The sequence below is a fragment of the Oryctolagus cuniculus genome, chromosome 19 (genome assembly GCF_051225735.1).
Source record: "Oryctolagus cuniculus isolate XC-2025 breed Fujian yellow rabbit chromosome 19, ASM5122573v1, whole genome shotgun sequence".
NCBI classification, from domain to species: Eukaryota; Metazoa; Chordata; class Mammalia; order Lagomorpha; family Leporidae; genus Oryctolagus; species Oryctolagus cuniculus.
Window position 1 is genome coordinate 33,401,726 of NC_142885.1, and position 25,127 is coordinate 33,426,852.

Consider the following 25,127-nt stretch of genomic DNA (forward strand, 5'->3'; position numbering starts at 1 on the left):
AGCGGATGGCGGGGACATGGTGGCTGTGCTGCTTGTGCTGCTGGGGCTCGCACAGCTGCGCGCCAGGGGCACCTCTGCAGCAGGTGGGCACTGCTCCGGGACTGTGGATGGGGCTACGAACCAGGGCAGGGGACTACGAGCTGCTGCCGCCGCGCTGGGGGTCCTGGGCCAGGGCTCACATCAGGAGGCTGGCCACCCTGCAGGGCAGGGCCCTGGGTCTCGGAGGTCCCGCGGGTGGGGCTGCCATGCCCCTCCAAGATGCATGCAGCCGGGGCTGACCCCCGCGTGGGACCCTGCTCATGGCCCTCGGCTGCAGACCGCGGCTGCTGCCCGGGGCAGGCTGGTCCTTGGGATTATCATTCTTGCGGGGATTTGACCCCGCGTTTGCTGGGTCTGCGGGGGCATGCGGGCTCTCTCCTCCTCTGCCTTTTGGGGGTGGGTCTCCCAAGGTCACCACGAGGTCACCCAGGCCACTGCAGGGAGCCCCTCCTGGAGCCCCAGGGCCCAGCCTTGAGCTCCCGGGCCGCTGCTGACCCACTTTGGAGGCTTCCTCTTCCCGGTCCCCAGCCTCGACCGAGTATGGGGGACGCGGGGCACCCCCAGGCGGCGCTGGGTTCCTTGCAGGGCCCCAGTGGAGCGGGCTCTGGCCCTTCACTGGCTTAGTCCACTGTACCTCAGGCTCAGGAGCTGTGCGGAGCGGTGGCGTGCATGGGCGTGCGGTGCATGGTGGGGTGTTGCTTCCGACTTGGCTCCTGGGTGCCTTATATGGGTGTTCGGGTCTTGCCCGTGCATGCTTCTGTTCCCTGTGCGGGTCCTGGCCATGCTGGGTTGGCCACTTCCTGCTCCCTCTCGGGTCGGGGCCTGGCCAGCTCAGTTCTCCAGATACACAGCCGTGGTCCCCCGCGGGGGTTAGCCCAGGAGGGCTGCACTCTGGCCCGCCCCAAGCAAACCCTTAATCTCTGGCCTCTGGGGGAGCCTTGGCTTGGGGTGGGGTGGCAGAGGCTAAGACCCCAGCGGGTGGGACCCTCCGGAGCTGCAGCCCCGCCTTAGGGTGGGCTTGTATATAGAGGCGGCGCCTGGCCCCCTGCCCTCCTGGTCACTCTAATGAAGGTCACTGGAACCTGGGTTGCAGATCACGTGGGCGGAGTTGAGCTGTGGCTTTTCTGAGTCTGTGGTCCAGGGTCAGACCCTGGTGGCTGGATGTGGCGTGGACTGGAGCAACCAGGGCCCTCACCCCAGGGATCTGGGCCACCGGTGTCCCCTTGGCGTCCAGCTGCTCTCGTCTGAGGCCATGTCTGTCCCTTGAGGAGTGCCAGGTGGTGCAAACCTGGGGAGGGGCAGCCTGGTTCTCCACAAGGCGTCCACACATGGGTCCTTGGACACCGGGGCTGGGGCAGCTACGGCCAGGCTAGTACAGCGTCTCCTGGCACTGGTGGGTGGCCAGGGTGTTGGGGGACACCTCCAGCTTCACTTCTGGCCTGAGCTCTGCCTAGGGTGTGGGGTTTGCAGCTAGGAAGGGACCCTTTGCTCGGGGTCACCACAAATCCTGGGCTGCTCCTGTGACCTCCAGGTGGGCTAAAGAGGCAGGTGCCTGGTTCCTAGGGAGCTGCACTCTGCACAGGAGCCCTAGAGCTTCAGGACCCTGCCCCCAGGGGAGGGTGTTTATGGACGGGAGCCCCTGCCTGACCCTGTCTGCCTTGGCCGTGTCCAGGATACTCTGTTGTGTTCAAAGAAAGGGGGCAGTGCTGTGGCTCTCTTGGTTGACCCTCCGCCTGCGGTGCCGGCATCCTATGTGGGCACTGGGTTCTAGTCCCGGTTGCTCCTCTTCTAGTCCAGCTCTCTGCTGTGGCCCTGGAAGGCAGTAGAGGATAGCCCAGTTGCTTGGGCCCTGTACCCTCATGGGAGACCAGGAGGAAGCACCTGGCTCCTGGCTCAGATCGGCGCAGTGCCAGCTGTAGCAGCGATTTGGGGAGTGAACCAATGGAAGGAAGACCCTTCTCTCTCTCTCTCTCTCTCTCTGTGTGTGTGTGTGTGTGTGTGTGTGTGTGTGTGTGTCTGTCTGTCTCTCTCTTTCATTGTCTGTCAAAAAAAAAAAAAAAAAAAAAAAGCTGGGGTCCAGCCACTGATGATGGCCTGATTGCCTGGGCCAAATAAAAAGCTGCAGGTGGCCAGAGGTGAGGGCCCTGCGCCCCTCATTGTTCTCACAGCTGCCTTGGGTCACAGACCCAGCGCCCATCCTGTGACCTTAGGTGAGGGTCCTGCACCCCTCACTGTCCCCACAGATGCCTTGTTTGCAGAGCCCAGTGCCCGTCTTATGACCTTAGGGGGTCAACCCTAGCTGGACATGCGTGTGCTCCCCCTGCTTGCGTTCTGCAGGGGCGGCCTGCTCCTCCTGTTCTGCCGTGGGGGCCTCACACTCTCGCCCTCTCCCCATAGCTGGCTTTGTGAGGCCTCCACTGTCGCAGGAGGGGCGGGTGGGGGCCAGTGTGGAGCTGCATTGTGAGGCCGTGGGCCACCTGGTCCCTGAGATCCAGTGGTGGTTTGAAGGGGATGGCCCCAGCGACTGCAGCTCCTAGCTCTGGGATGGCACCCAGCAGGGCCACGTGCACATCCATGCTGCCTACTGCGAGCACGCGGCCAGCACGATGTCCATCGCCCAGCTCAGTGCTGAGGCACCTATGAGTGCCAGGCCAGAAACGACCCTGACCGCAACCACCTGACCCAGCCGCCCAGGCTCAAGTGGGTCCGTGCCCAGGCCGGCCTGGCAGTCCTGGGATGAGAGTGGCAGAGCCCTGCTTCAGTGTCCCTCTTGTGCCATCAGCTCCCACCCAGTAGAGCCCAGGCCCTCTCCTGCCTGGTTCCGTCCCTCCCACCCCACCCAAGCAGTCTCTGGCCATCGCCCATGTCCTGTCCATCCAACCGTCCATCGCCCTGACCCATTCCATCCGTGCTCCCTCCCTCCGTGGGTGCCTGTTTGGCCTTGTCCTTATCGGTGGGGCTGGGTCTGCTCCCTGGGTCAGCCCAGGCTCAAGGTTCTCTGGACCTCCCATGGAAGTGTGCTCAGCTGACCGTGAGACCACTGTGTTGGAGCCTGGGGTAGAGCCTGTGCTGGGCGGGTGGGGTGGGTGTGGGTGTGCTGTGGAGCTCCTGAGGGGCAGCCCCTCCCAACAAAGGGGGTTCCTGGAGGGCTGGGGCCTGGGGAGCGACGGCCGGGCTGCATGCGTGCTCCTAGCCGGGAGCTCCAGGTTTGTGCTGGCGCCGACCCCCACGAGCTGATGCCTGGGCCACACCCCCTTGCACGAGGGCCCCTCAGAAGGCACCCTCTGAACCAGGCCTTGGGGTGGTGGGGGTGGGCTGTGGGGAGCCAACCCCTCCTCTCCTGCCCCTTGCTGACCTCTCATGTGGCCTCCCAGCGGGCACTGGCACGACTTCCGTGCAGAGCGGGGAGTCCTGGGTGCGGCTCACCTGTACCTTCAACAACAGCGCCACGGGAGTCACCAGGCACCACTGGCTGAAACGGGGGCAAGCTGCTGAAGGAGGACAACCTGCAGGACCTGAGCACCGAGTTGAGTGAGTGCCGGCTGTGCCGAGGCGGTGGACCAGGTCTGCTCAGGGCTGTGGGCCAGTGGGCCAGCGTCTCAGCCCTGATCCTGCTCCCAGGGGGCCCAGGACCTGGACCTCTGTCAAACACACAAGGTGCGACAAGGCCTCAGGACTCTGCTAAGGCCAGGTCCTATCCAGAGTACCTGCTGGCCCCTCTCCTGCATGGCATGTTCAGTTGGTGGTCAGTGACAGGGCAGCACCCACCTTGCTGTGTGTCCTGCCTCTGTGGCTCCAGGCTCAGGTGTGTAACCTGCATCTGCAGCCTAAGTGGATGGGGCAGGTGTTCTCATTGGTGGCCCGGCTGGGGGCACAGGTTGTGGTGTCAAGAACCTGGTGACCTCTGGGCCTCTGCTGTGGGCATGGCGGGCCCTTGAGCTGGCTGTGTCCACCTCTCCTGGTACCCAGATGCACCTCAGGGCTCTGGCAGCTGGCCTACCCGGCACATCCCCATGGTGGACATATAGAGCCCACTTCGGCTGGAGCATACCTCTGCTGGGTGGGCCATGGCACTGCCAATCCCACCACTGAGAGCCTCCAGGGAGACAGCTGCCATGTGGCCAGCACAGAGTCCCCAGGGTGTGGGGCAGTCCGGCAGGGCACGGGATGGCACGCCAGCCCACACATCCTCTGCACCCGGCCGGCATCTGCAGGTGCAGGGACCTCTTGAACTTCTACCCTTGGAAACAGACCCCAGCAGGTAACACCTTGGTGGCCCAGCAGGACCACAGGTGGCGGGGGTGGGGGGGTGGGGGTAGGCTCCAACCTGCTGAGTGGCAGACTCCTCACTGCCCCTTCCTCACCCATTCTGTGGGAGCCAGGGGAGGAGGCCAAGATCACTGGGGTCCCTGGCTTCAGCCCCAGAGGCTGGGAAGAGGGGGAGACCCAGGGGCTGAGCCCTGTGGCCCTGGCACCCCGTCAAGGTCCTCGCTGGGCTCCAGCGCACTGTTGCGGGGGTAGGGGGGTCTCCAGAGCCCGTGATAACCACGACCACCACCGTCTTCGTGCTGGACTCTTCCTCGGTTCCCCACTGCGCAGGTCCTGGGGAGGGGGAGACCCACGGGTCCCCCAGTGGCCTGCCCTCCCCGCATACCTCAGGAGTCTGTGCCCAGAGCACAACTGATGGCCGCGATGAACGCACTTTTGTGGCGGAAATTTGCTGGCCGAGCCATAACCTTGTGCTTGTCCTTCGCTCGGCGGTGCGGGCCTCAATTTCCCCTCGGCTGCCTCCGGGGGCCCAGGGCTGCATAACCTTGGGCGTCCGACCCAGCGGCCTCAGTTTCCTCCTCAGAGCGCGGCGCGCGGGCAGGGGGTGTAGGCAGAGGCGGGGCGACCGCCCCCAACCTCAGCCCCGCCATCGAGACTCCGCCTCCCTCCCTCAGGCTCGGGCCGGTGGTGGTGGCGGCAGCGGCTGCTCCGCTCCACACTGCCCGGTGCCGCCTCGCTATGGACGCGCGCGGGGGCGGCGGGCGGCCCGGGGAGAGTCCGGGCGAGACCCCAGCACCGCCTCCGCCGCAGCCCGCGCCCCCCCCCCCCCAGCAGCAGTCTCCGCTGCCCGCGCCGCCCCCTTGACCCCGCGCCCCTAGCGGAGCCTGCCCGGCCCGGCCCGAGGCCAAGGGCCCCAGGGCAGCTCACGAGGGCGGCTCACGTGCCCGGTTCCGTAGCCGCGACAGCTGGTGCGGCGGCCTGGGCACCCCCGGCGCGGCTAGTGCGGCCAAGGGCAGCCCGAATGGCGAGTGCGGGCGGGCGCGGCGAGCCGCAGTACAACCCCGCGGGCCCCGAGGGCCCATCGCGAGGCCCCAAGGTGGTGGTCTCGTGCAGCGGGGTGACCGCTGGCGCGGGGCCGGCGGAGGAGGCAGCGAGGAGGCGGGGGGGGGGGGGCGGGCAGGGGAACCGCGCGGCAGCCAGGTCAGCTTCATGCAGCGCCAACTGGGCGCGCTCCTGCAGCCTGGTGTCAAATTCTCGCTGTGCATGTTCCACAGCCAGAAAGTGGTGGACTGCGAACAAGAGCTGCGCTGACTGGTGGGCCTCCTTCTATAGGGGAAGGTCCTGGCCCCAGCTCTGCCCACCCTGCAGCTCTACGTGGGCCTCTTCCAGTCCACAGCACATATGTGCCACGCTGCTGAAAGACAGGGGGCAGGGGCCACATCCTCCAGTCTCCCACGGTGGCTGCTGGGTGGCCATGGCAGGGGTCAGTCACCAGCCTCTCCTAGGGAGTGTGGAAGGAGGGATCAGGGTGGCTGGGGGCCCTGCTCCCCTGTTTCTTCCCCAACTCCCTGCTCGGGAAACTTGCCCTACTGTGACCTAGGGGTCCCTGCTCAGCTTCCTGCTGCCCAGCCTCTGACCCTCACCCCACATCCAGCCATCCCAGGGCACCTGAGCCACAGCCCTGCGCCCCCCCACCCCTGCTTGTGGTGCCCCAGGATGGTCTCATCGCTGCTGCTGCCCCAGGCTTCTCTGGCCAGTGAGTGTCCCTGGCAGGGGAGGTGGCATCTCTGTCTCTTAATCTGTGACACCTGCTGTGCAGCCCCAGCTCAGACCCTAATCCCTCTAATCCCTCCAGGATTTACTCCCTGATTCCTGGCTGCCTCCCGCACCACTCCAACCTCACACCCCGCGGGGAGGACCTGGTCTCCATGCTGGGGTCTCAGCAGGAGCTGAGGACCCCTGGGGCTGAGCAGCAGAGCTGCGAGCTGACCCCTCACGGCCTGATGCACCTCAATTTCCCCTCCATCACCCGAGCTGGTGTCTGATCAGCCAGCTGCCATGGGGCCAGATGACCTTTGGGGTCAGGGAGCTCCCAAGGCCAGATGGTGACCCAGGGGCCTGAGCAGGAAAGTGGCTGGTCTAGGCTACACAGTGGGGGTTGAAGTGAGGGCTGGGTCTTCCCAACATCGCAGGTGCTTCCCCATGGCCCTGTCTCTGGGACCAGAAGCTTCTGCCCCCACCCCCGCAGTGCCCAGGTCACTGGTGGGCAGTGGCCAGCCCGGGCCAGCCTGAGTTGGGCCCTGGCCAGCCTCTGGCTCTCGCAGACAGAGCTGCTGTGCATGCCTGGGTATAAATTGCTTTTCAATGATTTTGTCTTTCTTTTGGGTGATTTCCTCAGGATCCGACCCTGAGGTAGTTGCCAGGCACCACTTGGGCCGTGCTGGGGGAGGGGCGGGGCCTGTGGGAGCTCCTGCCCAGGACAACATCCGGGCCTTCCTCTGCCTGCATTGAGCTAGGGCGGTGGGTTCAGGCCCAGCCCTGCTCATGGATGCCTGCTCAGCCATGGGACGGCTGCCCTGGGCGGCCTCTGCCCCACCCCCAAGCTCCCATGAAGCTCCTCAGCCTCCCCATCAGTGCTACCATGAAGCCCCCGACCCTCTTCCCCCAACCCCAAATCCTGTGTGGAGCCCCTGACCCTCTCCACCCCCCCCCCCGGTGCTCCCAGAGAGTCCCTGACCCTCCCCCCCAGCAGTGCTCCCGGAGAGTCCCTGATCCCCCCACCAGTGCTCTCGGAGAGTCCCTGACCCCTACCACCAGTGCTCCGGGAGAGTCCCTGACCCCCCCACCAGTGCTCCCGGAGAGTCCCTGACCCCCCCCCCACCAGTGCTCCGGGAGAGTCCCTGACCCCCCCACCAGTGCTCTCGGAGAGTCCCTGATCCCCCCATCAGTACTCCCGGAGAGTCCCTGACCCCCCCCACCAGGGCTCTGGGAGAGTCTCTGAGCCCCCACCACCAGTGTTCCCATGAAGCTCCACACCCTCTGTCTCTCCCTCGGTTCTAGGCCCGCAAACCACTGCATGGTTTGAAAACGACTCGGTTGCCAACTTAGTTTGCTTTACTTAAAAACTATTTGACCGAAACGGAGAGGCAGACAGGTGTTCCCCAGAGGCTGGGACCTGCAGAGAGGGAGGATGCGGGCGTCCCAGGCTCTTTGCAACCGGACAAGCAGCTTGGGGCAGGGCATGGAAGGCAGGGCCAGTGGGAGCGGGCCCTGGAAGTAGGTGGGGCCACTGGGGCGGGCTTTGGAGGGGTGGGGCTGGGGTGGGGCCTAACCTGAGTCTGTGTCCCTGGCTTCCTGGCGTTCGGGCCCAGTGGGGGAAGCCAGACCGGCTCGACTTGGACCTCAGACGCTGGGAGCCTTCTGCCCTCCTGGGTGCCCGGTGGGCGTCTTTTTATGTGGGAAAGACTGACACTGCACACTGACCCAGGGCCGTGGGGCTGTAACTACTCCGAGACGGGCTGGGCGGGTGGGGGCGGTTGCGATGGAGGCGAGGGTCCCTCGGTGCCGGACGGCGGGGAGTTTGCAGGGGGCCAGGCGGCCAGGCCAGCAGGCTGCAGCGGGGGAGTGGGGGCCCGGCACAGAGGGCTGGCAGCCTGGCCGGTGCTGGGCCGAGATGGCTCTCTGGAGACGTCTCCCTGTGCAGGGAAGCCTTGTGCGCAGGGGCTCCCGCGGGCCCAGGTGTGCTGGCCTTCGAGGGCAGGTGTTCAGCGTACGGCCCCCCAGCAAGAGGCGTGTGAGAGGAGCAGCCTGGGCCGCAGGTGGAGCTCAGACCCATGGTGCTCCTCCTCTTGCGGCCCTGTCTCCTTGCTGTTTGTAGCTTCTTTCTTTTTAATTTCTCAGGCTTTGTTTTTTAAAAAGTTTTACCTGTTTTCACTTTACTTGAAAGGCAGAGAAAGGGAGACCACCTCATCCCTTGGTTCACTCCTGAAATGCCTCCAACAGCCAGCCCCGTGCCACATGCCCGCCCCGTGGATTTTTTTAAAAAGATTTATTTATTTGAAAGAGTTACACACAGAGAGAAGGAGAGGCAGAGTGAGAGAGAGAGAGAGGTCTTCCATCCACTGGTTCACTCCCCAGTTGACCACAATGGCCAGAGCTGTCTCAATCCAAAGCCAGGAACCTGAAGCTTCTTCAAGGTCTCCCATGTGGGTGCCGGGACCCAAAGACTTGGGCCATCTTCTACTACTATCCCAGGCCATAGCAGAGAGCTGGATCAGAAGTGGAGCAGCCAGGATTTGAACCGGTGCCCAAATGGGATGCTGGCACTGCAGGCGGCGGTGGCTTTACCCGCTAAGCCACAGCACCAGCCCCTTCATGGCCTGTCTTGATTACTCGGGGCCCCAGTGGGAAGGACGTGGTCAGGATGTGGTGAGGCCCCGGAGCAGCAGGATGGTAGACATGGGGGCCGTGACACAGCCGTGGGTTCCTTGACCTGGGCAGGACACTCGTGTGAACAGAACCTGGCCTGTGAACCTGTGCAGAAACTGAAAACCCAAAGCTGTGGAAGCGGAGCCCCAGGAGTTTAGGCAGATGATGCTGGGGGGGCAGCACCCGGGAGGGGCTGGCAGGCCGCCAGGCACCCACTCTTCCCATGCTTACTGTCCACTGTGTTGTTGGCAGACACCGGGGCCCCTGGGGTTGAACCCTGAACCCCAAGCCACCAGCCGGAGGGAAGCTTCTCCCAGCCAGGCAGCCTGTCAGGTGCTGTCCCTTGTGAGCACGTCCCTGGTACGTAGGCTCCTGTCCTGGCCCCGTGCCCAGTGCTCCAGGATGCTGTCAGTGGAGTGACCGCCCCGGCTCTGGGAGGACACTTGGTGTCCCCCCTGGGGGGTTGATGGTGTTTTCCCCATCGCCGACGGACCTGTGCTCGTCCCTGCCAGGTGCTTTCTCCCAGCCTGCCATCTGCCCGGGGAGGCGGGGCCTCTTCTGTCCCCAGGTGGAGTCCTGGGGTGGACCTTGGGCTGTCGGGATACTGCCCATCGTTCCTGTCCCTGCGGCTGCCGGAGCCAATGCCAAGTCCCATGGGCCTCAGCCTCTCACCTTTCTCCACACCCTGGACAGGCACCTCGGCCCTGACTCCAGACGGGCTGGGTCCATCTGCACCAGCGCCTTCTGAGCCAGTGCCCAGGGCCCTCCCCACCCCTACTCCTGGGGGCAGCTGTCCTTCAGGCCTTGTGATATTCTGTGTGCAGAGTGCCCTTGGCCTTGGTGAGGTCCAGAGGTGGTTAGCGCTGGGGGGGAGGGTTGCAGCCCCCACCCTTGATGTTGTCCTGGGGTGGTCAGCACCGGCAGGGGAGCAGAGGCACCGCCTTGGTGAGGTCCAGACGTGGTCAGCACTGCGGGGGCGGGGGACTCCCCATCCTTGGTTGTCCAGGCACGCAGGCCTGGGCCTTCCTCCGCAGGTTTTACAGGACTTCACCATGCTGCTGCTCATGGTGGGCAACCTGATCAACATCCCTAGGGCATCACCTTCTTCAGGAGGAGACCACTGCCCCCTGGATCGTCTTCAACGTGGTCTCTGACACCTTCTTCCTCCTTGACCTGGTGCTCAACTTCCGCACGGGCATCGTGGTGGAGGACAACACGGAGATCATCCTGGACCCTGAAAAGATCAAGTGCAGGTACCTGCACACGTGGTTCTTGATGGTCTTCGTGTCCTCCATCCCCGTGGACTACATCTTCCTCATCGTGGAGAAGGGCATCGACTCTGAGGTCTACAAGATGGCGTGCACCCTGCACATCATGAGCTTCACCAAGATCCTCAGCCTGCTGCACCTGCTGTGGCTGTCACGGCTACATCCACCAGTGTGGGGAAGAGGGGCGGGGCGGGGCCTCGGGGCGTGGCCTTGCAGCACCAGTGGGAGGAGGGGCTGGGCGGGGCCTCTTGGTGGTGGGGCGTGTACTCAAACCAGTGGAAAGAGGTTTGCGGCAGGGTCTGTGCAGCACCAGTGGGAGGTGTGGGGAGGGGCCTCAGGGGTGGAGCCTCGTGAAGGCGGGGCCTATGCACGCACTAGTGGGAGGTGGGGGCGGGGCCTGTGCACACACCAGTGGGAGGAGGTGAGGGTGGGGCTCTGATTGGGCAGGGGTATGAGGGGCACACTGGCAGGGGTGGAAGGAGGCAGTGGTGGCCCCAGCTGCAGAGGCAGGCTTCTGGCTGTAGGGATGGAGCCATGAGGGCCTCCAGCCAGGGTCTTGACCTTGATGGGGACCAGGGTGAGGCAGGGCCAGGGTGTTGGGGAAGCTGAGGTTAGAAGGGGGACCAGGGACAGTCCCCTCGCCCTGTAGTCCCGCCTCCAGCCCTGGACCCAAAGGGACCCCACTCCCACCATGCCTCGCAGGACTGGGAGTCCAGGGCACCAGGGTGGCCTGGGAGGTGGCGGGGCGGGACCACATGTGAGGCCTGCGGCGCCCCGGCACCTCTCGTCCAGTTCCTGCTTCGGGATGATGGCTTCCCCGGGGCTGACCCCAATGAGGTGCTAAGGATCTCTGAGAGCAGCCGCGGCCTGAACCTCCAGTGCTGTGGGAGATGGCTCGGCGGGGGGCGGGCTGGGGCGGGGCGGCGTAGCGCCCCCTGGCAGCCCGCGTCTGCGCCCCCGGGCCCCCATGCCAACCCTTCGGATCCCGTCTACAAGGCGCTGTCCACACCTAGCGTGCTTCCCGTCATCAGTGCCCGCAGCCCCTCAGTGAGCAGCGAGTGCTACATGCGCCTGTAGGAGCGCGGCTCCCACCCGGAGCCCTTCTTCCCCAATGATTGGGACCTTCTGGACCCAGGCGTGCCTGCCCCGCATGCCCCTCAGGCCCCTCCCGTGGTCCCCCAGCTAGTGGCCTTCCCCTTCTTCCGGTGCCTCAGCCCTTCCCGGCGGCCCAGTCCTCCGCATCAGGCAGCTTCCTGCTGAGCAGCTGAGTTCCCAGGGGCTGGGGCGCGGGGAAGACGTTGGCGGGAGACTTTGCCGAAGTGCTGGGGGAGTGAGGAGGAGGAGGGCAGCTCTCCCGCGAGGACAGCAGCACCCTTGCGGGGAAGCCCCAGCCGCGAGGGCCCCTGCCGTGTCCCTGTGCAGCCACAAGGGGGCCTCCTGCTCCTGCCTGCCGCTGGAGCCTCATTAAGTTGTGGGCGGTTGGCCATTGGCAGTTGGAGGGGACACCCTGCAGTTGGCTGTCCCCACCCCCTACCGAGGACGACTCCTCCCTGCGGGCAGAACAGGGCTCCCTGGCCAACCTCCCCCAGCCTCGAGGGCCCGTGCAGTGCCCCCTGTGCAGCCGCAAGGGGGCCTGCTCCTGCCAGCCGCTGGAGCCTCATTAAGTTGTGGGCGGTTGGCGGTTGGCAGTTGGAGGGGGCACCCTGCAGTTGGCTGTCCCCACCCTGCACCGAGGACGACTCCTCCCTGTGGGCAGAACAGGGCTCCCTGGCCAACCTCCCCCAGCCCCCCTGTGTTTCTGGACCTGCTCATGAAAGCAGCAGCCCCCAGTACCCCGAGCGGGGGCCACCTCCCACTCCTCGGCCATCCCCCCCCGCCGCCGCCACCGCTACCACCTTCCCAGGCACCCGCGGACCTGGCTGCGTCCCCCGAACCCCCCACCCCATGGCCAATCCCAGCTCAGGCCCGTTCTCTCGGGTTCCCAAGCCAGGGGACAGCGGCTACGAGACCAAGACCCTTTTCTCCCCCTGAGGGGAGTCTTCCTAGGTGAGGGGCGGCCGAGGAGGAGGAAGGGGCCCCTCTGCCATGGGCTCCCCCGAGCCACCCGACCCAGGAGCGCCCCGGCCGCCCACAGACCAGGGTCCCTTCCTGCTCCTGGGGTCCCAGGAGAAGCTGACCTTCGTAGTCCAAGTGAGCACAGAGCAGCTGCTGATGTCCCTGCGGGAGGACTTGACAAGGAACTTGCTAGGGGACAAGGGGCGGACACCCCGGGAGGCAGGACCCAGGAAGGCCGGGAGAGGCCCCGGGAACAGAAAGCCCGGGGGCCTGAACATGGACCTGCCAGCCCTGGGTAGCGGGAAGAGAGCCCCAAGTCTGAGGCGTCCCGTGAATGGTGCGACAGCACTGGAGAGTGGGGCACAGAGAGTCCCCGATGAGGGGAAGGAGGCGGCGGCGAATGGGGGCCCAGGGTCCCCCTAGAGAGCAAACACTGGAGAATAGGGAGCTGACGCCCCCAAGGAGGGAGGAGAAAGCGTCAGAGAATGGGGGCCTGAGACTGCCCAGGAGCGAAGAAGCCACCAGAGACGGGCGCGGGGAGCCCCAGGACCTGGCAGAAGATGGAGGAGAATAGGGACCAGATTCAGAGCACTCGCCGGAGAGAGCCCCCACAGCAGGCATGGCGGCTTCACCCCAGAGCAGCGCGGGGACAGCCCTGGCCCTCTTGGCCCAGCCACCAGGAATGGGACGCTGAAGCCGGGACCTAGATGAGAGCCCACGAGACTGGGGGGAGGGGGCGCCGAGAGCTCCCGGGGCCGGGAGGCTGGACCTCAAGAGTGGGGGCCGGGCCGCTGTGGGCACGGGGATGATGTGGACGCAAAGGTCAGATGAGTAGAGAGCAGGAGGCCTCCGCAGCGGCAGCAGCCGCGGTCCCCAGAAGCACAGCTGAGGAGGCCGGAGCCAGCGACCCCTAGAGCCAGGCCAGAGGTGGTGTCAGAGGGAGAGCCCGGATCCCAGACAGCAAGGCCTGGACAGTGCACCCAGTGGAGACGGGAACCCTCCCAAGCCTCAGAGGCAGGGCCCCGGGATGCCATGGTCCGGCAGGGGGAAGCATGGATACTTGGACTTGGGACCCCCACAGCGGAACAGCCAGCAGATCAAAGGTGAGAAGGCCTTAAGGAGCTCAGGTGGCGGCCCTGGTTGGGGGAGGGGGAGCAGAGCCTGGAGGCTGGGCAGGCCGGGCATGGCAGACCCAAAAGCCACAACTACCCTGGCTCAGTCCTGCTCTAGCTCTGCCGCCTGGGGCCCATGTTCTTCCTGTTGCATGCCTCAGTTTCTCTATCTGCCAGGACAGATGGTCAGGACAGCGCCTCCCTCCCAGGGCTGCGGTTAAAGGAGTGAGATGAACCAGAGCATGCAAAGCCCACCTGCTTCAGCCACTGCCACTCCCACATGTCAGGGGCTGCAGCTCAGCTGCCCACAGGGGCCAGACAGCATAGGAACAAGGACTGGGCCAGCTCGGCTCCAGAGAAACCGCCCAGTCCCGAGGGGCAGCTCCTTCTCAGGAAGCCCACCTCCGCTCTTTCCTCCTTTTAAGCCAGAGTGCTGTTTGTTTTCCCCATGGCTGCAGCCAACTCAGAGGCAGCACATCCTGGGCCTTGTGGGCCTCTGGGGGAAACTGTAGGGGACTCAGGTGTCTGCCCACTGTGCCAGCCTCGAGGTGGGAGTGGGGAGTGTGCCAGGCACCGAGCTGCCAGCTGCGTCGGCCCTGGTGAGCTGGGGCACAGCAGTGCCTTCCCTGGAAAGGCAGTTGTGCTAAGGACGCAGGAGCGTTTCGCCCCTGGGGGACTGTGTCAGAGGAGACAGAGGCCCCCATCTAGAGGTGAACATGGGGGAGGTGGCCCCCAGAATCCCTGGAAGGCGATGGCAGCTCCTGTCTGTCCTGGGGACGCCTGGGCTCTCCTCTCCAGGTGAGCCTGTGGCTGGAGGGTGAGAGCCAGGAAGGGGCTGGGCACAGGCCTCTGTCTCCTCTGCACCTTCACCAGGCCACAGTGGGCAGCGTGGGGCCAGCTGTGTTGTCAAAAGCTGGAGCAGCTGCAGACCTGGGTGGGCAGAGGCTGGTGCTGGCCTATTTTTTCTTACTGGGTGAACTCCTATGCATCCTCCGAGACCTTACCCACAGTTCCGTTTCCTGGGAGGCCTTCCTGATTTCTAAGGGCTGTCACCCCAACTCTTTTCTGGGGTCCCCCAAGCCCCTGTTGCTCCTCTGTGGCACCCCCAGGACCCCATCACCCTGAGGTGGCATCAGGAAAGGTGGACAGGAGGGAGGAAGCCATACACAACCCAGGGGAGGGCGTCCAGGTGTCGGGTCAAGGGCACTGAGTTGGGCACCAACAAGGTGCATCTGCCAAGGAGCAGAAGGTCAGGAGTGAGGGGACAGTGACCTGGTCTGCATCCATGCTCCCCCCCAACCTGGAATCTCATCTTGTCCCAATCTTGCCCCTACAGGCCTGAAGTTCATTTATGCAGTGATGGAGGACTGAGTAGCCCTGTTCATTGGCAGTGAGGACACGGGAGGATCTGATTGGCCAGGGACGCTCGGCAAGTGAGTAAGGCAGGCTTGGGATTCGAAGCCGGGTTTCCTCCTGTGGGGACCTGAGACCAGGGGCTGCTAGGGCAGAGGAGGGGCCTACAGACTGTTGGACAACCCAGCTTTGGCATCTGAGAGCCAGTGTCACTGTGGGCACTATTCATCCATTAACTTCACAGGCACTGACTGAGCCCTCCCAAGAGTTCAGCTCCATCTCTGTCTCCCTGCCACAGTGAGAGGGTCTGGGGGCTTCAAAAGCCCCCAGCTGGTGGAGAAGCAGGGCTTGCCTTAGGAAAGCAAGTTCCTGGCAGGCATGGGTTCAGAGGTGAGAGGAATGGGGGGGTGATGCCTGTGGCCAGAGAGAGGTACAGGGCACAGAGACTGAGGGCCCCTGGACAGAGCGCTGGCTGCTGCTGGGAGCTGTGGCTAGGGAATGGAGGCTGGGGGCTTACTGGAGCACAGCCAGGCCTGGAGGCCTGCCTCAGTCTCTGTGGTTCAAAGGGCTCACTGTATCTCTCCCCTAGCAGCCAAGCTCTTGCGGCTCTCACTGGCACTGCCACCGCTCGTGCTCACGCAGTTCCCAGGCCTGGGCTGCGGTGACCCCCATGGAAGGTCATGAATGCCAGGGCAGCTTGCGGGGAGGCCAGCGGGGCAGGGTCCTCAGGGCTAGCAGAGGACAGGGAGGATGAGGACAAGGACTAGGAGGGGGACACAGTGGCAGTGACAGTGGGTGCGGTGCAGGGCCACATGGCCCTGGGACGTTGTGGGCAGCCCTGGTGCCTGTGGTGGTGAGCAGTGCCGTTGTGGACAGGGCCTGCCAATGCAGGGGCTGCTCAAGTCTCTGCGTGCAGCCAATGAGCCCGAGGACAGGGCTCTGGAGGGGAAGTGCAAGATGGTCTCCTTTCACAGGGACTTGACCTTCTGCCTCTTCCACCAGGTGGGGAACCTGGAAAGCAGGGGATTGAATTTCAAGTGAGATTATTGTACTTTTTTATCCTTTAGTGGTAAATACTGAAACATGTACAAAATAAATGATATAGTATGTCATACTTGCTTTCAAATACTACTTTAAAAAAATTTATTTGACAGGTAGAGCTATAGACAGTGAGAGAGAGAGAGACAAAGAGATAGGTCTTCCTTCCAATGGTTCACTCCCCAAATGGCCACCATGGCTGGTGCTGTGCCGATTCAAAGCCAGGAGCCAGGTGCTTCCTCCTGGTCTCCCATGCAGGTGCAGGGGCCCAAGCACCTGGGCCATCCTCCACTGCCCTCCCGGGCCACAGCAGAGTGCTGGACTGGAAAAGGAGCAGCCGGGACTAGAAGCTGGTGCTCATATGGGATGCTGGTGCTGCAGGTGGAGGATTAACCAAGTGAGCCACGGTGCCAGCCCCTCAAATACTTCTAGGATAACAGCGATTGGCAGTTAAAACCATGGCAAAATAATGAAAGTTATTTTCTTAATAACTGATGAGAAAAAAAAACAGTTTGGTAGAATAAAAAGGCAGGGCCGGTGCCGTGGCTCACTAGGCTAATCCTCTGCCTGTGGCGCCGGCACTCCAATTTCTAGTCCTGGTTGGGGCACCGGTTCTGTCCCGGTTGCTCCTCTTCCAGTCCAGCTTTCTGCTGTAGCCCAGGAAGGCAATGGAGGATGGCCCAAGTGCTTGGGCCCTGCACCCGCATGGGAGACCAGGAGGAAGCACCTGGCTCCTGGCTTCAGATCAGTGCAGTGCGCTGGCTCCTGGCTTCGGATCGGTGCAGTGCACCAGCTGTAGCAGCCATTTGGGGGGGTGAACCAAAGGAAGGAAGACCTTTCTCTGTATCTCTCTCTGTCTAACTCTGCCTGTCGAAAAAGAAGAAGGAGAAGGAGAAGACATAGGACTGGAATATTATAAAAAATACAAATAGTCATTAAACATGAAAAACTGTTCATGAAGCCAGTGTTCAAATTCCTCAGTAATAAAACTAATGAAAATAATTGGAGCTGTTTGATGAATACCAGTCATGTTTTATTTGATTATCCCTACTACTATCATTTTTTCATTTCTTTATATTTAAATAAAGCACATATATGTCTTTATAAAACGTGTGATGGCACACAAGCCCAATTCCATAATGAAAAAAAATTGCAGACTCCAAGATGTCTGAATGGGGAAAAGATGGCTGCTTTTGACTACAGGAAAATAGCAGAAGAAAAGCAGAGGCAGTGCATCCCCAGGGACTAGTTGCAGTGAAAACTCTACAGAAGGAAGAGGGATGCAGAGGTAGTGGGGAAGGTGCAGACCTGTAGCAATGAGTGGGGACACCTCCCATGACTCCCGCAGCCAGGGACTGGAGGAGGTGCCAGCTTCGGAAATCGCAGTGTGAAGAGACTGCGCAGCCTAGGCCATTGGTGATTTTGTATGGGGAAGAGCTTTGCAGACCACACTGAGTCTGGAATGGAGCCCTAACAGAGGGCATCTTATCCACCTAATCCAGTGAAAGAAAAGGCATTTATTTCTTCAAGCTCCTGACAAAGGTGCCCTCTTGACACCAGTAGAGGTGGTGCTTGCTTTTGTGCAGGGGATTTTGTGAGGGAAAACTTCACATTACCCACTGACTTTCACTTGAAGGGTTAGACTAGAGACCAGGCAACCACATAGGACTGTGAGGTGCCCCCTTCCTGTCCACATATCACAGGTTCCAAGACTCAAAATCCCAAGGCAGAGCACCCATGAGCAGCTGGCTCGGAGAACCTCTTTGCTCTCTCTTTGGACAGGACAGACATGCAGGTCAGCACCCCGTAGCTGTGACTGCGGGAATACTGTGACTGCATGATAGGGCACAGGGTGTATCTGGGTCTCTGGGCAAACACTGTGGCATCAGAGGCTCAGAGGTCCCTGATGGCGTAGGCTGGGTCACTGCCAAAGGTTCCTTGCTTACACTGAGTACCACACAGATCCGTTATGCAGTTCATGTGCCAGCATGGATGGGTGTTGTACCCGTTGTGGGATCACCCCAGTCATTGATCACCTTGGAATAGTAGAGGAGGTGAGACTGAGATTACACCAACAGGCATGATCACCATCTGCCCTGCTGACATGCCCATCTTGGGTGTCATCCTGGATTCTCACCATACTTTTGAGCTTTCACCAGAGTTCACTGGCCACACCTAGCAGATGCCTCTGGTATTCACTTAAAGAACAGACACTCAACTTAGTCACAGAGACATAATTCAAGTATAAAGTCCATCAGAGGAGAAAAACAACAAGTATATTGATAAATCTGAAAATAATGCAGAAATACAAGAAGCAAGAATAAGGAAGACAATATGACTTTCCCAAAAGAACACAGCAACACTTCAAATAAAAATGTGAAGACAAAGAGATTGATGAAATGCCTGAAAAGGAATTCAGGAGAGTGATGATGTGGGAAACAAATTCATGAGTTAAAGAAATCCATACATGACAGGGAAACTTTTCCTGTAAGATTGAAGAGAAATGAAACAAATATTAGAAATGAAGAAGTCAATAAATCAAATAAACTACAATGGAAATTCTTTTTTTTTTTTTTTTTTTTTTTTTTTTTGGACAGGCAGAGTTAGAGAGACCAAGAGAAAGGTCTTCCTTCCATTGGTTCACTCCCCAAATGGCGACTATGGCCGGCGTGCTGCACGGATCCAAAGCCAGGAGCCAGGTGCTTCCCCCAGGTCTCCCATGCGGCTGCAGGGCCCAAGCACTTGGGCCACCCTCCACTGCCTTCCTGGGCCACAGCAGAGAGCTGGACTGGAAGAGGAGCAACCGGGACTGAACCCGGCACCCCGACCGGGACTAAAACCTGGAGTGCTGGCGCCACAGGCAGAGGATTAGCCTAGTAAGCCGTGGAGCCAGCCACAATGGGAATTCTTATCAACAGACTTGGTTAGCAGAAGGATGAATATCTGTGCTAGGGCAAAAATCTTTGGAAATGGTAAGACCAAATAAAAAATAAATTAGAAAAATTAAAAACAGCATTGGAGATTTATTGGATAATATGAAACAACCCAACAATTGAGTCTTTGTGAATATGTAGAAAGAGAGAATGGATTAGAAGGGCTATTCAGTGAAATAATAACAGAAAACTTTCCTAATTTGGAGAAAGAAAGGGAATCCAAGTATGGGATGTACATAGAACTCTTAAGAGACGTGATCAGAAAAGATCTTCACCATGACATATTGTAGTCAACTTTCTTTTTTAATTTACTTTTATTTTTTAACTTTATTTAATAAATATAAATATTAATATAATATTAATATAAAATTTAATAAATATAAACTTTATTTAATATAAATTTTGAAAGTACAATTTTGGATTATAACAGCTTTCCCCTTATAATAAGATTTCCTCATCCATTATTGGTGGGGATGTAAACTAATACAGCCACTGTCAAAGACAGTATATCTCACAAATATGAAAATAAGTCTACCATATGACCCAGCCAACCCATGCCTGAGAATTTACCAAACAAAATGAAAACAGCATATGCAAGAGTTATCTGTACTCCCATGTTTACTGTAGATAAATTCAAATATCTAAGATATCAAATCAATGGATGTATCAATGTATCAATGGATGATGGGATAAACGGTGGTATATATTTAGTATGGGCTAGTACTCAGCTATAAAAAGAATTAAATCCTGTCTTTTGCAGCAAAATGGATAAAACTGGACACCCTTATACTTCATGAAATAAGCCAGTCCTCCAAGGACAAATACCATATGTTTTCCCTGATCTGTGATCATTAATATAGTACCAAAAATTTACATTGACATTGTAAGGTTCAATGATTGTTTAGAGCCCTTATCTCTGCTGTTGAAGAATTGTTTTTTTATCTTATTACAATTTTTGAAGTCTTTATTTTCTGTAGGATTAAAATAAACTGAAAGTTGATTAAAAGAATGAATAAGAAAGGAAGGAGAATGGAGGGTGGGTGTGTGGGTGGGGGGGAGTATGGGGTAGCTATGCTCCTAAATCTGTATATATAAACTACATAAAATGTTTTCACATTAAAAATTTAAAAAAAAAATTAGAAAAATAAAAAATAGAAAAAGAAAATTGTAAATTTACACATGTTATAGTAATGAATTTTGATATTATTATCAGTTCTAGGTGACATAATTCTTGTGGAATGAGTTTATGACAATGCAGCATTATTACCAGGAAGAGAGCAATGTAAAAGTCCCTTCATGCATAGACAGAGATGCTGTGAAAAAAACTTTATATAACATTGTGGGTTTTTTTGAGCTTTATTTGAGAAAGGATATTCTTTTTGAAATTTTATTGAAGGTATACAAATGTCTTGCATTTCATATATTCAGATTTAGGAAGATAGTGATTTTCCCCACCCTACCCTCCTCCTATACATACTTCTATACTTCTTCCTCCTTTCTCTCCTATTTCCATTCTTAATTTTTAGAAAGATGTATTTTAAGTTTACTTTATAAGATTAATCCTAAGGTAAATAAAGAGTTCAGCAAATAACCTTGATCATAGCATTACATGTTTCCCCCACTTCACTAACATAGTTATAGAGTGTACCCTTTACTTCCATTTTTATTGGCTCGTAATATTGGACATGATTTATGTCTAGTCTTATATTTTGCAATTTTTTATTCTCTTTGCCTATGTTACCATTCTAAACACAATTCATGTCCTACCTGTGCCTTTTCCTCCACCCTTTCCTTCTTATCCTTTTAATAGATCAGACATGAATAGCACACACTCTCTCTCCCTCTCCCTCTCTCCTTCTTAGATCAAATAAATAAATAATGTTTTCAATAGAAAGTATTTTAAATGGCACTAACTGTGACACTGGAAGCATTCCCTTTCCATTTCAGAGTGACTGGGTTTGAGTCCCAGCTCTGCTCCTGATTCCAGCTTCATGCTGGTAGTGTGCATCCTGTGAGGCAGCAGGTGATGGCTAAAGTACTTGTGTCCCTGCCACCTACATGGAATTCTGGATTGAGTTATTGGCTCCTCACTCAGCCTGGCCAAGCCCCTAGCTGTTTCAAGTATCTGGGGAGTGGACCACTGTTTGGGAGCTCTCCACTGTGTTCCTCTGCCTCACAAATGAATAAAATAAATATATAAATATATTTTTTAATGCATAGTTTTTTCTAGTTCTGATGCTTGAATATTTGATTAATTGAATCACTTTAATATTTTAGAAATCATTTGCTTAAAAAGTTTGACATGATCTATGTAACACAATACTCACTATAAGTGGAACTTACATGCATTTTAGTGTATGAATGGGTTCTATAATTATAATCCCACTCTATTGCACACTATTAGAAGAGAAACTTGAGGAATGAAATTTGTGTTTCTGCACAGAGAATGACTTGTGACTTGGCAGCACTCAGGGCCAGGAAAGGTTCACATAGCTGGGCTTGGCCATGTGGGAAGTGTTTACAAATGGCACATGGAAGCACAGTACAGATCAAGCTCATTAGGCTAAGGGTAAGTATCCACCTCATTCTGATATTCTGAGCATGGTTGGTGTGTAGTTGCTAGTGATTGCCTGAAACTGACCCGCTATCAAAAATGAATTCCTAAATTAGGTTTTACTTTGTTTACTAACTAAGTGTGGTTGAGGTGTGAAGGTCTAGAAACAGCCTTGACCAATTTAAGGTAAGGGTATATTTTCCATAAAACAATCAAAACTCCATGCTGCTTGCCTCTCTGTGTGCAACAGGCTGCTTGACCATGGAGTGCATGGTCATCCCCAACCAACCTAAGGACCACCATTAATCTATACTCTCTGCCCAGAGATTAGCCATTTTTGGTTTTCTGGCTATCAAAACCATATAGTATGCATTATTTTGTGTTTAATTTCTTTCTGTAATCTTAATCATTTTGAGATCTCTTCTTGAAACATATCACCATTTAAGTAATTTTGATTATTAAAGAGTTTTCTATTATAAAGAAATATCACACTTTTTCCAGTCATTGGTAGATACTTGGATTATTTTCACATATAGCTCTGTGATAAGGGCTGTGGTGAGCCTTTATGTGGATCCACGTTTTCATGTATTTTGGGTATATAAGTGAGATTTTAATTACTGGATCATATGCTAATTCTCCTTTTAAATATTTATTTCTTTATTTGCAAGGCAGAAAATGAAAGAAACAGAGACATAGGCATACAGAGAAAGCTCACATTCCCTGGTTTATTCCCCAAATACCTAAAATAGTCATGACTGGGCCAGATTGAAGCCAGCATCTGGAAACTCAACCCAGGTCTCCCAACTGGGTGGCAGGAAACCAACTAATTGAACCATCATCTTCTGTCTCTCAGGAGTGCACTAGCAGGAAGCCAGGATTAAGAACTGAGACAGAACTATAAAGCAATATACTCCAATGTGGGGTGTAGGTGTCTCAGATTAGCATCTTAGCTGCTGTACCAAATGCCAACCCCTACATATGATAATTCTGTTATGACATTTTGAAAAGCTGCCAGGTTGCTTTTAGAGTGGCTGCACTATTTCGTTACTCTCTATCAGCAACATTCAACGATTCCATATTCTCCATTCCCTTGAATTGTTTTTCACTGTTGTTAGAAGCATTGTTCAGCTTGTGTAGTGTTATTTCTTAAATTTTTATTTACTGTTTTACTCCTTTATTTACTGTTCTCAAATTGCCAGTAATGTTGGGCCAGCACCACAGCTCAATAGGCTAATCCTCCACCTAGCGGCACCGGCACACCGGGTTCTAGTCCCAGTCGGGGCGCCGGATTCTGTCCCGGTTGCCCCTCTTCCAGGCCAGCTCTCTGCTGTGGCCCGGGAGTGCAGTGGAGGATGGCCTAAGTGCTTGGGCCCTGCACCCGCATGGGAGACCAGGAGAAGCACCTGGCTCCTGCCATTGGATCGGTGTGGTGTGCTGGCTGCAGCACGCTGGCCGCGGTGGCCATTGGAGGGTGAACCAACGGCAAAAGGAAGACCTTTCTCTCTGTCTCTCTCTCTCACTGTCCACTCTGCCTGTAAAAAAAATTACCAGTAATGTTGAAAATATTTCACACAATTAGTGAAAATTTTTGTATGTTAGTGCAACATGTCAATTCAAATCAGTACTAATTTCAAATTTGTCTTCTATGTGGTGGAGTTCATTATGAAATCAGCATCGCTTTTTAAAATTTTTTTCCTGAGATATGCACTCATTCTGTTGTTATTTTGGATGCTATCATACGCCTTTTATAAAGAGATTTATTTATTTGAAAGGTAGAGTTGTCGCTCCCCCTCTTCATGGAGGAACGACACTGGACCCTGCGCTGTTCTTTCGTCTGCTTGGCCCTTCCCAGGTTTGCTGCTGGTTCTTCCCGGGTTGGCTACCGACCCTTCCACCTCCATGGAGGGTGGTTCCCCCTGCCACTTTCCCCACTTCCGCGGGGGAGCGGCCTACCACCGGCCAGCTCTCTTGGGGGCTGCACAGGTGTTCCTTCAGATAGATGTTCCTCTTAGATGTTCCTGGTGCATGTTGTCTCTCTCCTCCTTTATAGTCCTCTTCCATCAATCCCAACTCTGCTACCCACACGCTGAGTACGCTGCTCTCCTGCAATCAGGAGCAGGTCCTGCTGTTTATTGGTTGAACTGGAGGCAGCTGTGTAGAAGCTGTTTCCTCCTCTCCCAGCGCCATATTGTGGGAGAGCAGATGCATAAAATAAGTCTTAATTCCAGTAACTTAGTCTAGTCCGAGTTGCTCCCCACATAGAGTGACAATATTAAGAAAAGGAAGAGGAGGAGAAGGAGCGGGAGGAGAGAGAATAAAAAAGAGAAAGAAACCTTCTAACTTCTAGTGTTCTCTCTAGTTACCTGCAACAGTTGGCGATGGGCCAGGCCAACGTCAGGAGGTGGAAGTCCATCTGTGTCTCCTATGTGGTTGACAGGAAGCAAACTACTTGGATCATCATCTCCTGCGTCCGAGGTATGTTAGCTGGAACCTGGATCAGAAATATGGTAGCACTTAATACTATATACTTCAGCATGAGATGTAGGAATCCCAAGAAGCAGCTTAGTCCCCTGAAATATGCCTATCTCAGGATGGTATCACATTCTTAAGTACTGTTCCAGAATGTTCATTAGTAGCTTATAGAAATATTATTGACTGCTAATATATATTGATATCATTCACTGCAAGTTTACTGAACTTATTAATTCAAGTGGATTTTTAGTGAATTCTTTAGTAGCTCTTTTATAGGATTATGTATTTTACATGAAAATCAAGTTTTACTCTTTGGCTTGCAGTCATGAGTCCTTTTTGTCACTTTTATCACATGCTTTTTTTTTTTTTAAACCAAACACCTCCAGTGTGACATTTTAAAAAGTGTCCAATAAAATATTTTCATCTTGCGCTGAATCATCTAGAGAAATATTTAGTCTTTCACCATTTACATTAAATATGGAGTTTGCTGCAGGTTTCCCATAGGTGCTTATTTAAAAATATTTGTTTTTACATTTATGAGGCAGAGTGACACAGGGAGAGATAGAGCGACAGAGAAAAAGACAGTTACACAGCTATCTTCTAAATGCTGGTTTACATGGCAAATGCTTTTAACAGCCAGAGTATGGTAAGAACAGGAGTTAGGAGCTGAGAACTCAATCCAGATCTCAGGCATGGGTGTCAGGAACTGAACTGTTGGACCCATCACCACTGTTTCCCAGGGACTGTGTTAGGAGGGAGGAGATAGGAGATAGAACCAGAACTTGAACCCAGGCACTGTGATATGGGATCTGGGATTCCTAAAAAGTATGTTAACCTCTGAGATAAATTACTGCCCCATACAGGTGCTCTTTATCAACTTGTGTAAGTTATCTTCAATCCTTTGTTTATGGTTTTAATCATAAATGGTGGTAGGCTTAGCCAGATGCTTAAGATGATCACATATTAATTTCCATTAACTTTATATTCATTGTTTTTCACATATTAAGCAAGTTATGTACAAGAGTAGTCCAAATGTTCATGGAAAATTCATAAAAAAAGTTCATTTTGTTGCAAAATGTTCTCAAATTCATGGCTAGATTTTTCTTATTATGTGCTTTCCATGAGCTTTTGAAGATCCCTCATATTTGCAATTTCATATTATTTTGTATGAAGATTTTAATGAATTAGCATCTTCTCTCATATACTATAGATGAATTAATATATTTTTCTTTAATCAAGTTTGATAATTTTTTGTCATTATTGACTTTTTCTTAATTTGTACTATTCCTTATTCTTAATTTCCATGAAAGTTGATGTAGTAAAGATAAAGTGAAAGGAGACATTGAGTAATCTATTAATACACTGTTTCTGTTTACTCAGATGTAGGAAGGAGAAAAGCACTGCACCATGTGCTTCCCCTGACTGACTTATGAGACAAATGCAAGATTGTACATATGTAAACTGATAAAGTCTGCCCTTTGACTTTGTGTTTTATCAAGATGACAGACTGAGGTTACATTCTCTTTTGAGTCAAAATTTATATAATGCAACTTGAATCAGAAAAACACAAAAAATTATAAATGAAGAACAGTATGAACATATGATA

The 25,127-nt window shown here is 55.4% G+C and overlaps 2 pseudogenes across 1 annotated transcript; both read left to right on the forward strand.

The window, feature by feature from the left end:
- The first annotated feature begins 4,427 nt into the window (after positions 1 to 4,427).
- LOC149120476 (uncharacterized) lies at positions 4,428 to 10,443 on the forward strand (annotated as a pseudogene).
- A 12-nt stretch (positions 10,444 to 10,455) lies between these two features.
- LOC149120477 (serine/threonine-protein kinase LMTK3-like) lies at positions 10,456 to 18,572 on the forward strand (annotated as a pseudogene). Its single transcript, XR_016225731.1, has 5 exons — positions 10,456 to 10,524; positions 10,632 to 11,414; positions 11,612 to 13,162; positions 14,508 to 14,604; positions 18,160 to 18,572. The product of XR_016225731.1 is annotated as a serine/threonine-protein kinase LMTK3-like (transcript).
- Positions 18,573 to 25,127: the final 6,555 nt, after the last annotated feature.